The sequence below is a fragment of the Toxorhynchites rutilus genome, chromosome 2 (genome assembly GCF_029784135.1).
Source record: "Toxorhynchites rutilus septentrionalis strain SRP chromosome 2, ASM2978413v1, whole genome shotgun sequence".
Taxonomy (NCBI): Eukaryota; Metazoa; Arthropoda; class Insecta; order Diptera; family Culicidae; genus Toxorhynchites; species Toxorhynchites rutilus.
In genome coordinates, this window is record NC_073745.1 from 24348288 (window position 1) to 24361507 (window position 13220).

The following is a 13220-nucleotide window of genomic DNA, read 5'->3' on the forward strand; positions in this document are numbered from 1 at the left end:
CAGAGTGGTCCGAAATATCAATTTTTTCGCATTTTTGCCAAAAATGACTTTTTCCAAAAATTCATAACTTTCGAACCAATGGAACAATTCAGATGTTCTACATATTAAATTAAAGCAAATTAGCTGGATATTTTTGGAAAAATACCACAGTTGCAGAAAATTTGAAAAGAATTTTTTTTTCACATAACATATCTCGAAACCAAGGAGGCGTTTTTCCCTTTTTTGAGTTATGATTTTTCAAAGTTAACCGATGGATCATTTTTCTCCCTTTTTTCCGCTACAAAAAATCATAACTGTTGATCTACAGGACCGATTCAGATGATCGACATATCAAATTAAAACCAATGTCTTGTTTGAAAAAATATTACACTCTGAATAAAAATTGATTTTGTTTTCGTAACTATTGATTATATTTGTTTTTCATAGCTAACATCGTTTCGGGACCAAGAGCGTCATATTTTTTATATTTTTTTCTGAAAGCTGAGGTTTTTACATAATATATCCATATACCAGATAGGTGTTATTTTTCGTTTTTATGTTATGATTTTTCAAAATTAATATGTTTTCAGTTTTCGTTCAATATTTCTATACGATTCATGTGACTATAATCCAATAAATTGGCAAGTGTGTTATTTTTTCAAAAAAGGCTAGCTCATTGGATTTTATTTGATATGTCGATCATCTGAATCAGTCCAATAGTTCAAATTATGTGAAAAATCTTCAACCTTCCATTAAAATGTAGAAAAAAATTTGCTCCCTTGGTCCCGAGACCATGAAAGTATAAAAAAAAACAAATACAATCAATTATGACAAACCAAAACCTGAAAGTTTTGCAAACGTAGCATTTTTCCAAGAATAACTAATTAGCTAATTAGCTTGAATTTTATATGCCAACCGTTTAAATTGGTTCAGTAGTTCACAAGTTATGAATTTAAAAAAAAATCTTCTTTTGGAAAAAAGGAGAAAAATATTTCGATATTTCGGATCACCCTAAGATGAAAATGGGTACCCTAACAATTTTTTTTCCGAAAATAACTAGCTAATTAGCTTTAATTTGATATGCCGACTGTCTAAATTGGTTCAGTGGTTCACAAGTTATGGATTTTTGAAAAAAGTCATTTTTAGCAAAAAGGAGAAAAAGTCGATATTACGGATCACCCTAAAATAAAAATGGGCCCCCTAATAAAAAAATTTAAAAAAATACGGGTCTAATATTTTGCGATAAGGAACAAAACTACCAATTTTCACGAAAATCTGAGAACCACTATAGCGGTTTAGCATGGAATGGCTGTATATATAAGTTATTTTCCCATAGGCGTTCGAAGCCTTTTTAAAAAACTAAACTACTATTTAGATCGACTGTCACACGCGACGATCACCAAAAAACTAACTTTATTTTATCCAACATACAATTCAACACTTAGGCTCTAGTTCATTCTACACCTATCTTGCTGTGGGAACTGCTGACGGACAACATTCCTCGCCGGTCGGGTGTATCATTCCGTCCTCTGTGTTGCGGCGCATGTTGGAGGTGTCGGATTACGTGGATTAAAAGTGCAAGTCGTCAAGTGGTGACGACTGCACGTCAGCTGACTCTATAACTTATACATTCAAACTGTATATAATTGAGTCTAGAATTGTATATAATCGAGTCAGTATATAATCGTGTCCGACTTGTACCTATTTCTATCGGTGGTGGTCAACTGACCACTTTTCAAATAAACGTTCTATTTTTTCAAGTTGAGCATAAATAGGACAAAAATTACAATAAGTAATGCTACACAGATTAACTATCAGCTAATAATTAGAAAATATATTTTTTATCGGGCTTTAGAGAATTTATTTGTTATCACATTTTTTACAGATGAAAGACCTCTGGAGTGAACGCTTCCCATAATCTATTTTTCACGTATAGAACAAAAGTTTATTGTTTCATAATTTGTTTTCGCAATACCTTTTTTGACTGGTTTTTAATTTCTCAAAAATTGTAATTGAATCTGCTGAAGTTTTACCTATACTCTTAATTTCTTGCTCCTGTAAATTTAAGTATCCAGTGAAAAGTTCATCTGCCAACTGAAATGAAAATTCTTTTCACGATATCCTTTCTACAGTTGTTTGCTCATATAAAACCTAAGAAGTAATACTAAATGTTAGAAGGCGCGTCTACGAGATTTTGATTGAGCAATTTTGTCTCCCTTTGGTTAAGCAGGTTTTGGGCAATTTCATTCAATCGAATAGTTCCTACTAATGTAGTTATTTTCGATAGAAATTGCTTTGCTTATACAACCATTCCATGTCAAACCGATCTCAGATTTTCATAAAAAGTGGTAGGTTTGTTTCTTTTCGCAAGTTGCGAAAAATTTGGATTTTGTTTTTGTAATTATTAAATGTTTTTGTTTTTCAGTGTTTGCATGTCTTTGGACTAGAGAGCGATATTGTTTTCATATTATTTTTACATAATATATCCAATAAATCCAGAGAGGCTTTGTTTTTAGTTTTAGAGTAATGATTTCTCGAAACTAACCTATGTTCCGAAAAATCATGTTTCCCCTTCATCAAAAACTAGCTGACCCGGCAAACTTCGTCCCGCCCAAAATTTGTTTTTTGTTATCAATACCTTCAAACATTCACGTTTTCTTACTATGAGAAAGTTCATGGGTCCAATTGCAGAACTGTTCATTGATTAATCTTCTATTCGTACCCGTTGAATTTACTTTTTACTATACAATTCCTAGTATTTTTAACAAAACTTATCATTATAGCATCAGATTATTTTCATACACAATTCTCGTTCAAGATTTTTCAACCACTTGTAAATAACATGTTTCTCCGTTACATGGAATAAATGTTATATACAGAAAATATGATAGAATAAAGACAGCCCTAAATCGGACAATTCCTACCTCGATTTCTGCTCTTATCAACACATCCGGCGATTCTGTTTTTTGGTATAGGTAGAAGAAGATATAGGAGTGCGTTTCATCACATTAAAATCCATTTCCAGTGTCGAACAAAAATCAATTTCGCAAATGAACTAACAGCAATTGTCACTATGTAATTGTAGAACATATGGGAATTTGATTTTCCGAATTTTCCCTTTTTCCTTCAATATTTTCCGAAAATTTTCAATTGTCATGTTTGGCTGGAATATTTTTGGTTGAAATATATGTAATATTTTTATGGGACCACCTCTCCATTCCAGAGGAGGAAGGGGTGTCATACCATTATAGAAACATTTCTCATACCGAATAACCCTCACATCCTAAATTGAGCTTGATTAGTTTTCGAATTATGCAGAAATGTATGTTTCATTCGTATGACAGCCCACCCTTAGAGAGCGGGAGGAATGTCTAACCACCATAGAAATATTAATTGCATTCTAAAGGGTGTGTCACATCAAATTGCATCACGGAAAAAACGCTGTAGAAATTTAATTTTTAGGAATTATATCTTCAGCTTCCGCTTATAATCAGATAAGAGTGTATAGATCACGTTGGCCATGCTTCACTGTCAATTTTTCGTAAATTTGGAAAAATGTCGTCGAACGAAAAAGAGCGTCGTGAATTAATCCTGTGCACTCATTTCGAGAATCCGGTGTTGTCACATCGGGACATCGGTAAGATGCTGAGAATCGTCCAATCCACGGTCAGCCGAGTACTAAAACGATACTTCGGGAACCTAACCATCGACCGGAAGGTGAAGAACGGCAAAAATGGATGCTCCGTCAGTGAAAAAGATCACAAGCTCGTAGTTAAGCAGTTTAGACGTGATCCGAGAAGTTCGGTCTGAGATGTCGCCAATAAGCTGAATTTGTCAAGTTCATTCGTCCAGCGGACCAAGCAGCGGGAGGGCCTGCGTACATACAAGGTTCAGAAGGCTCCTAACCGCGACGAAAGGCAAAACATGGTGGGGAAGACGCGAGTCCGGAAGCTGTACACCGAAATGCTGACGAAGCCGCATTGCCTGGTAATGGACGACGAAACCTACGTCAAAGTGGACTTTCGTCAGCTGCCGGGCCTGTTATTCTTCTCCGCAGAGGACAAATTCAGCGTTCCGGAAGAGATTCGCAAGCAGAAACTATCCAAGTTTGCCAAAAAGTATATGGTGTGGCAAGCGATCTGCTCTTGCGGAAAGCGGAGCGCCCCCTTCGTGATTACCGGCACGGTAAACGGGCAGGTTTACCTTAAGGAGTGCCTACAGAAGCGCTTACTACCACTATTGAAGCAGCACGAGGGCCCGACCATCTTCTGGCCGGATCTCGCTTCGTGCCACTATTCAAAGGACGTGTTGGAGTGGTACGAAGCCAACGGGGTCACCTTCGTGCCAAAGGAAATGAACCCGCCCAACGCGCCGGAGCTTCGCCCAATAGAGAAATATTGGGCGATTATGAAGCAGGCCCTCCGGAAGAACCCAAAAGTTGTCAAATCGGAGGCGGACTTCAAGAGAAAATGGATTTCTGTTCAAAAAAAACTACAACCTGACGTTGTACAGAACCTTATGGACGGGGTAAAGAGGAAGGTGCGAGCATACGGGCTTGTGCTCGAAGTATGAATAAAAAGAAAATGCCAAAAGTTGTTTAATAGTTTTTATTTTACTGTCTAAAATTTTCAAAAGGATCGGTCTACTGGGCGAATTTCTACAGCGTTTTTTCCGTGATGCAATTTGATGTGACACACCCTTTAAAACCTCCACATGCCAAATTTGGTTTCGTTTGCTTGATTCTCGTGTAATTCAGAAATTTGTGTTTCATTTGTATGGCAGCTCCCCCTTAGAGAGGGGGGTGGAGAGTCTAATCACCATAGAAACATTTATTGCACCCTAAAACCCCAATATGCCTGATTTGGTTTTATTTGCTTGATTAATTCCCGAGTAATGTAGAAATTTGTGTTTAATTTGTATGGCAGTCCTCCCTTAGAGAGGGAGAGGTCTCAAACTATCACGAAAACCTTCCCCGGGCCCAAAATCCCCTACATACCAATTTTCATGTTGATCGGTTTAGTAGTTTCAGAGTCCATAAAAATCAGACAGACAAACAGACAGACAGACAGACAGACAGAAATCCATTTATATATATATATATATATATATATATATATATATATATATATATATATATATATATATATATATATATATATATATATATATATATATATAGATTACTTTTTTCAAAAAATCATAACATTTGAACTACTGAACCGATTTAGATGATCGACATGTTAAATTGAAGCTCGGTTAAATAGTTCAAAAACAGAAAAAAATTTTTTTGGAAAAGTGGCGATTTATTTCTCAACATAGTCTCCATTTAGATCGATTCACTTGACCCAGCGATGCTTCAACTTCTTTAATCCATCCGAGAAATACGTTTTCTCGAGGTCTGCCCGAACAGCACAGTAGGCCTCCACAGCGGCGATGACCTCCTCATTAGACTCAAATTTCTGCACGGCGAGTGACTTTTTCAAGTTTGGAAACAAAAAAAGGCGCACGGGGCCAAATCTGGAGAATACAGTGGATGGGGCAGTAGTTCGTAGTGCAATTCGACCAATTCGGCCGTGGCGATGGCAGAATTTCCATTTTTTCCATTTTTCTAAAGTCCGCGGACACGCCCGCTTCCGCACATGGTCAAAACAAAACTACAAACCCGATTCAGCTGAAAAATCTATTGCTGGTTCAATATTTTAAACGGCTAGCATTGGCTTCAATTTGATATGCCGATCATCTAAATCGGTTCAGTGATTCAAAAGTTATGAATTTTTGAAAAAAGGTCATTTTTGGGAAAATGTTGAAAAAAATGATTTTTCGAACCACCCTAAAATAAAAATGGTCACCCTATCGAAAAAATTAAAAAATACGGGTCTAATATTTAGCAATAAAGAACAAAACTACCTCTTTTCATGGAAAACTGAGAACCACTATATCGGTTTGGCATGAAATGTTTAGTCAGACCGGACCATGTGATATTTTTATAATTTCGAGAAAAACGTACTTGATATTTGGTGCAATATATGGTTTTCGTGGAGCATTCAAAACAATTTCGATACGTTATTCTTGCTGCACGCATGACCTATGAAATCAGATAAATTTGGTACCGTTTTGTCTCATATTCCGAAGACTTCATTTTTGAATGTAAATTTACTATACTTTTATGTTATAAATAATTAAATAATGAAAATACAGACATTCTTTGAGGTATAGGCCTCATTTTGACATCATTTACAGGTATCGATACAGTCTATAATTTATTATATTAGACATTTACAAAAAAGTGACAGTCAAATCCAATGATAAATTGTTTGCGTTAGCAAATTCTGTAAAAAACAAGCATCGATCATTTTGTAGTTGTATCAACTATTTTGTTTGTTGTTTTCATGTTAAGTGATAGAGAATGTATGAACCTACAATAAATGAGTGAAAAAAAATTTATTTTATGCAGAAATTTTCATTAAAATAAATATTGAAGTAGTGTTCGGAATAAGAATCAAGTTTCTACGAATGATTCAAGTTCCGAGCACTTCATTTTCAAATGTGAATTTACTGAACTTTAATGGTATAAATAATTGAATCACAACCCTGAAATTCTTTAGGATATAGCCTTTATTTTAACATCATTTACAGGTATCGATACGGTTCAAATTTATAATATTAAGCATTTTCAAAAAAGTGACAGTCAAAACCAATGACAAATTGTTTGCGTTAGCAAATTCTGTAAAAAACAAACATCGTTAATTTTTCAGTTCTTGTAGTTTTTTCAACTATTTTGTTTGTTGATTTCATGTTAGGTGCTAGAAATTGTAAGAATCTACAATAAATGGATGTCATGAAATAATATTTTATGTTTGTTGTTTTCATGTTAGGTGCTAGAAACTGTAAGAATCTACAATAAATGGATGTCATAAAATGATATTTTATGCAGAAATCTCCATTATTATTAGTGTTTGGAATTTAGAATATGAATCAAATTTCTACGATTGAGTCAATTTGCGAACACTTTACTTTTAAATGCGAATTTACTGAACTTTAATGTTATAAATAATTTAATATTCAAAACCCTGACATTCTTTGAGATATAAACTTCATTTTAACAACATTTACAGGTATCGATACCGATTTAGCGCCCTTAGTCCAGAAACCATGTAAACTATAAAAAGCAAATAGAATCAATAATTACGAAAGCAAAATCCGAATTTTTTGCGAGCATAACATTTTTCCAAAAAAGACTAGCTTGTTGAATTTAATTTGATGTATCGATCATATGAATCGGTACAGTAGTTTAAAAGTTATGATTTTTTTATGAAATTGCGTTTTTGCTGTTCGGAATTTGAGACAAAAGCTAGTAAACATATTTTTAGTTTTTCACCATGAATATGTATTTGTAAAACAATTTTATTGTAGTCAAACGAAAACCGAGAACCCAATTAATTTCCCGAAAGAGTACCATTTTGAGTAATCAGACACTGTTTAAAGGCTTAAGTATTCGGAATATGAGACAAAACGGTATGTAGCTTACGAAATGCCTAACCTAATACGAGGGTCACTATTAATATTTCGGGAATAGGAACAAAAACAAATAGTTAAGCTGCGAATATATTTTTATTGTTTTACAAACCAATTTTCAAAGCATTTATTCCAATCGACACGAGCCTTTTTTTTTTGAGCGATTGTCAAATTATGTGGGATCCAACGTGAACATAATTTTCGCACAACTAAGTGTTCATGTAAAATCGCATATATGCTGGTGGAACTAATGCTTAGGGATGCCTCAATCTCACAATAGGTTACATGACGATGTTGCTTAATCATTTCGTGCACAGCATCGATGTTTTCTGGCACTACAGTCGATTTTGGACGACCTTCACGAAACTCGTCGGACAGCGAACTACGACCACGATTGAATTCACTATACCAGCGATACACAGTGGTTTTTGATGGAGCTTCATCGCCAAAAAGTCCAAAAGTCAAATTAAGTTGATTGACGCACTCTTGTTGTGATAATCCACGTCGAAAGTCGTAGAAAATCATCGCACGAAAATGTTCACGATTCAGTTCCATTTTTTTGCCGAGACCAAACTTTCAACTAAATATAAAATAAACAAATAGCGTCCGTATGACAAAATGTTCTGAGTACGTATATCGTCAAAAATGTCAAACTTTACGATGGAACCGTCAGATGGACTCACATGACATCAGTGTTGCCAATTCCCGAAATATAAATAGTGACCCTCGTACAATCAATAAATCGAAATTTTCAATTTTTCGATTTGGTCCCCTCTGACTTAACACATACATGAAAATGATTATTTGTCTGTCGTTCTGTCTGATTCTTATGAATTTGTAAATTACTGAATCGATCGGCATGAAAATTTGCATCTAGGGGTTTTTGGGCGCCGGGGAAGGATCTTATGATTGTTTGAGAGCCCTCTGTGGGCTGCCAAATTTCTGCATTACTCGAGAATTAATCAAGCAAAGGAAACCAAATTAGGCATATGGGGGTTTTAGGCTGCAATAAATTTTTCTATGGTAGTTAGACACTCCTCCCCCCTCTCTTAGGGTGGGCTGTCATACAAATGACAAACAAATTTCTCCGTAACTCTAAAACTGATCAAGCAAATGGAGCCAAATTTGGCATGTGAAGATTTTAGGGGGCACGAAACGTTTCTATGGTGAATAGACACTCCTCCCCCCTCTCTAAGAGGAGAAGAGAAGAGGGGTCTGTCTTTACTCTATCATATTTTCTGTATCAAACATTTATTCCATGTAACGGAGAAACATGTTATTTGCAAGTGGTTGGAAAATCTTGAACAAGAATTGTGTCTGAAAATAATCAGATATTACAATGATGAGTTTTGGTAGAAGTACTAGGAATTTTATAGTAAAAGGTAAATTCAACGGGGTCGATTAGATGATCAATCAATGAACAGTTCTGCGATTGGACTCATGAACTTGCGCTTAGTAAGAAAGCGTGAATGTAATACCTTCACACATTCACGCTTTCTTACTAAGCGCAAGTTCATGAGTTCATAACAAAAAAACAAAATTTGGGCGGGACGAAGTTTGCCGGGTCAGCTAGTATCTATATAAATAAAAATGGATCGCCAAATGGGTTGGTAAGCGAGGAAGGAATCGTTCGATTTGAGCTGTCTTTGTTTTATCATATTTTCTGTATTAAACATGTATTGCAAAAAATACATATTTAATTAATACATGTTTAAAAAATTGAAAAAGACATCACGGATTAGTAGAATATCGCTTAATTTTTATCTAATTCACCATTTCAAAATTCCTTCCACAAACGTGATGATGACGTTATCAGTTTTCACATCAACATTTTTGCGTGCTAATATTGTATGAATTGTGAGCATCATGACCGAAAGAATATAACACAATCCTTAGTCAGAGTACAATGTACACATCAGATGAACTCCTAAGACGAGGTGGCATGATTCGGATTTCTACAATTTGAAACTACCTTCCGGATTACTAATCTGAATTACTCTTTATTTTGTCAAAATATTTCGAATGTACTGTACATTCGTCATCGCGGACCCTGTCAAGAAGGAACAGAAGATTATTCAAGTGTGGGTAACCAATATTTGGTGCGCCCGTGGCCGAGTGGTTAGCGTCTCACATTATCATGCCGGGTGTTCGGGTTCGATTCCCGTTCTGGCCGGGGGATCTTTCGTCAGAGAAATTTCCTTCGACTTGCACTGTGGTCACGCATAGTCTAGAGCTTGCCCCTCGAAATACATTCAAGGCGTGTTATTTGGCTTAAGAAATCTCAACTAAGTATTAATAAATGACGCTAGTTAATGCATACGTTGAGACGGCAAAAGTTCCACAGGGAACGTTAACGCCATTCAGGAAGGAAGGGTAGCCAATATTTACCTAACCTGTATGCACGCAATATGAAATGTTAATGAAATTTCCAATATGACAAAGATTGGTTCGGTATGGACAGTTATATGTTATTATATGTTATTTGTTTTTAGAAGATTGAATTATATTTCTCAAAAATAGTTAACTCAAACCAAATTGTTCTTGCTACACCTCCCATTCATCTCGCATCAAGAGCATTTGCATAATATCAGTGCTAATCCCCGCTCCCAAAGATATTTCTTGAATGAAAAGAAAATAGTCAGAAATTCGACTAGAATGTAATCACATATCGTAAAACATCCGAAAATAAACATTTTTTTTACATTTCCTTATTTTGTAGCTGTCAGCCCCAGTGATCAATATTTATCTAACGAAAAGCGCATCGTCAGTTCCTAGGAACCGACACGGGGCTCAAAAGTGTTAAACATCGCAATAGAATCACGAAATATATTGCAGAGATTATAGAGTTATGGAATTATTTAGGGAAGAAATAAAAGAACGAGTTACTTAAAATCGTCACTTAGAACAAAAAGTACAATTTGAATAACCAGATCAGTATTGCGAAAAACACACATTCTATTCCATGAAGCTGCACCCGTCTTCAAAAATCCAAATTGTTCCATTTGCATTAAATTACTAGCACACGATCGGTTTTCAACAGTCTCGTCTAGTCCGAGAAGACACACGCAACAATTACTCGGAACGTCACTTTTCACGAGCATGCATTGATTGCGTTCCAGTTTTCCGCCGCCGCCGCCACCGCCGCCACGATGGACGCGCCCACAATCGTCCTAACACTTGTCGTCGGGTGTTGCGAGTGCAGCAAGTGAGGACGCTCGTTAAACTAATTAATATTCATGATGTAAAATAGAGTCATTGCGAAAAAGGCGGCTCGGGCAATCAATCTTGGCCTCGTCTGGCATGAAAAGCTGCAGCACCGCATATCGACTCTTCCAGACCAGTGATGACGCTCCGATGATGATGGTATCCCCGGCCGGGGCGTGAGCGTTACGGCTTGGGTGCGTTTTTGCTGATACTGTTGCTGCCAGCCAGCGGCGGATACATGAGAGGACCATTGACGAAACGATGGAATATGGACCCACACATGTCCTGTGTGTCGATGCAGTGTGTCCGAAATCATCGCATCGGTCATCGCCCGGCTTTTTCGTGGGGCGTGGAACGGGACAGAGGTACTCGGGACCCGGCTGGGATTGAGTTTTATTGGATTGGAAATAACTTGATTAACTTAATTGAATTGAAATCGATAGACGGTTATTTTATTAAGCGTTCGTGTATGGGGTTTTTGTTCTTTCAGCTGTTATCGAGGACAGTGCAAACGAAAGTTTTGCATGACTCCGTCCTTGAATTTGCGGCGGTGCGGTGAAGATCGTGATTTTGCAGTTGATTGTCAGATGTACAATATTTACATAGGATATGGAAATTGAAAATGAATGGGTCTTGCTATTGAGCCCATGTCCTCTCAGTCAAGGTAGCGTAAAATCATGAGTTCGTTTCGTGGATGAGCCATTCATTGAGCGTTATTCATAAAAAAAATCCAAAAACAGATCTTGTTTTTCTCGGACGAGTATTCAATTAAATAGAACATAAAAACACTGCCCGCAGTGATATCAGATGAACGCATCCAAATCTATTCATCTTCTTCCGAAACAAAGTTACCAAGCGAAATGTCAAAAGTTTTTCCCCATATTAGTCCCTTCCTCAGCATATAACTTATTTATTGCAAACAGCGATACCGGTATCCAAATTCTCGCAAAATTGGATTTCCACTATTCTATCTTATCATATACAAAGAATCGAATCCTCTCTGGGATGTGGCTTAGCACAAACGAATCAATTAAACTTTTTTTTTTTTTGGGGGGCATCATGAGCCAAATAGAATTCCACCAGGAATAGATAGTTATATTCCGATTAAACTTCCCCTTATTTTGTTATGATACTTCGCAACAAAATAGTCCCCCATTAATCACTCTAATGGACTCTATATTATAGAAAGTTTCTTTTTTCCGAATTATTCCATTTTTCATGCAATTATCAAAATCTGTGTGTTCCGCCTGGAAGACATCAACTAAATTATAAACTCCTGCCAGATTTACCGATCGGAGCCTTCCGGCTCACTTTTTCGTCAACCGGGGCTAACTTTTATCGAGTTTCGTTCTCTCGAACCAAATTTTAATATATTCAAGGAAACGTTATTTTTGTGACATACGGTTTCCCTCGTGAAGGTGAAGCGGCGCACACGATAATGCGGCAGAAAAGCCCCAAACTTTCCAGTAGTGTTTTCTATGGCGAAAAAAAAAGATTCGAGAATTTATGACATTTTAATTCGAAGCCATTTCATCCCGCTCGCATCGGCACGCAAACGTGGAGTGTTAGCTGGGGAGTGAGAGACAGAGACAGTTGGCCAGAGCCAGAGCGAGACCGAGGAAAGTTTGTCTATTTTCCGTTTAACCTGCCTCTAGAGTCAGCAGGACGAGAATTTTTCAACTCGGAGCCTTTTTTTTCGGTCTGTTTTTGGGAACTTAACTCAGCCCACAGCAGCGAGCGCTATGCAACCAGGAAAGATTAATTTATATTAGTTTCCTGCAGCTGTTTGTGTTCGGGGTAGGAGGAATTAATTTATGACTTGCTAAAGTGAGTTTGAACTTGCTCTGTGTTTTCGTCGGTGGTCGAGGGGACGAGAAAGGAAGAGATAAACTCAAAGTTTTGTGACATCCCCCCGAAAACAGAATAATAAAAAAGGCATTGTCGCTAAATGGATGTTTTTCCGCGATAAACTAGAACCTGAAAGCATAATCAGCACATAGTTGACCTTCGAAATTAGATGACATATTTAATAGGTTGGATAAAGTAATGGGATCTGAATGTTTAAGTAGCTCATAAGGTTTATTCTTATTATAGCTAGCCATTTTTGAAAGTTTCCAAAGTTAACCAAAGTTGTCAGTTGTCTATGGTTGAGAAAGTAATTATAATGAGCGAATGGAATGATTTTTTTTCGAATAATGAGAGAAAGATCAAATTCACGATTCGACGATTTTGCTGCATCTAATCCCGTTGGAATTATGGAGGATATATTTTTCCATTTGAAAGTGCAAAGTGTATGCGCCGAAGTATCAAGAATCTCCGACATGCTGCCTGGCAGAGTGGTCAGCAGCCCTAGCTAAGAATTCGCTGTTTTGAATTTTTTCTCTTACTTCTTATTATACTAATGTTCATTAGAATGGTTGAGGGAGTTAATCGATTTGGCAATTGAAGGCCAATTATTAATTCAAATTCAGTTTTTGGATAATTTTTTTATTACGAATTAGAAAATGTTTTTTTCTTAGATA

The 13220-nt window shown here is 36.5% G+C and overlaps 1 protein-coding gene across 2 annotated transcripts in view; it reads right to left on the reverse strand.

Moving 5' to 3' along the window:
* Positions 1-13220, reverse strand: part of LOC129764786 (uncharacterized) — a 1146248-nt gene that overhangs the window by 855994 nt on the left and 277034 nt on the right. The window lies entirely within an intron of this gene.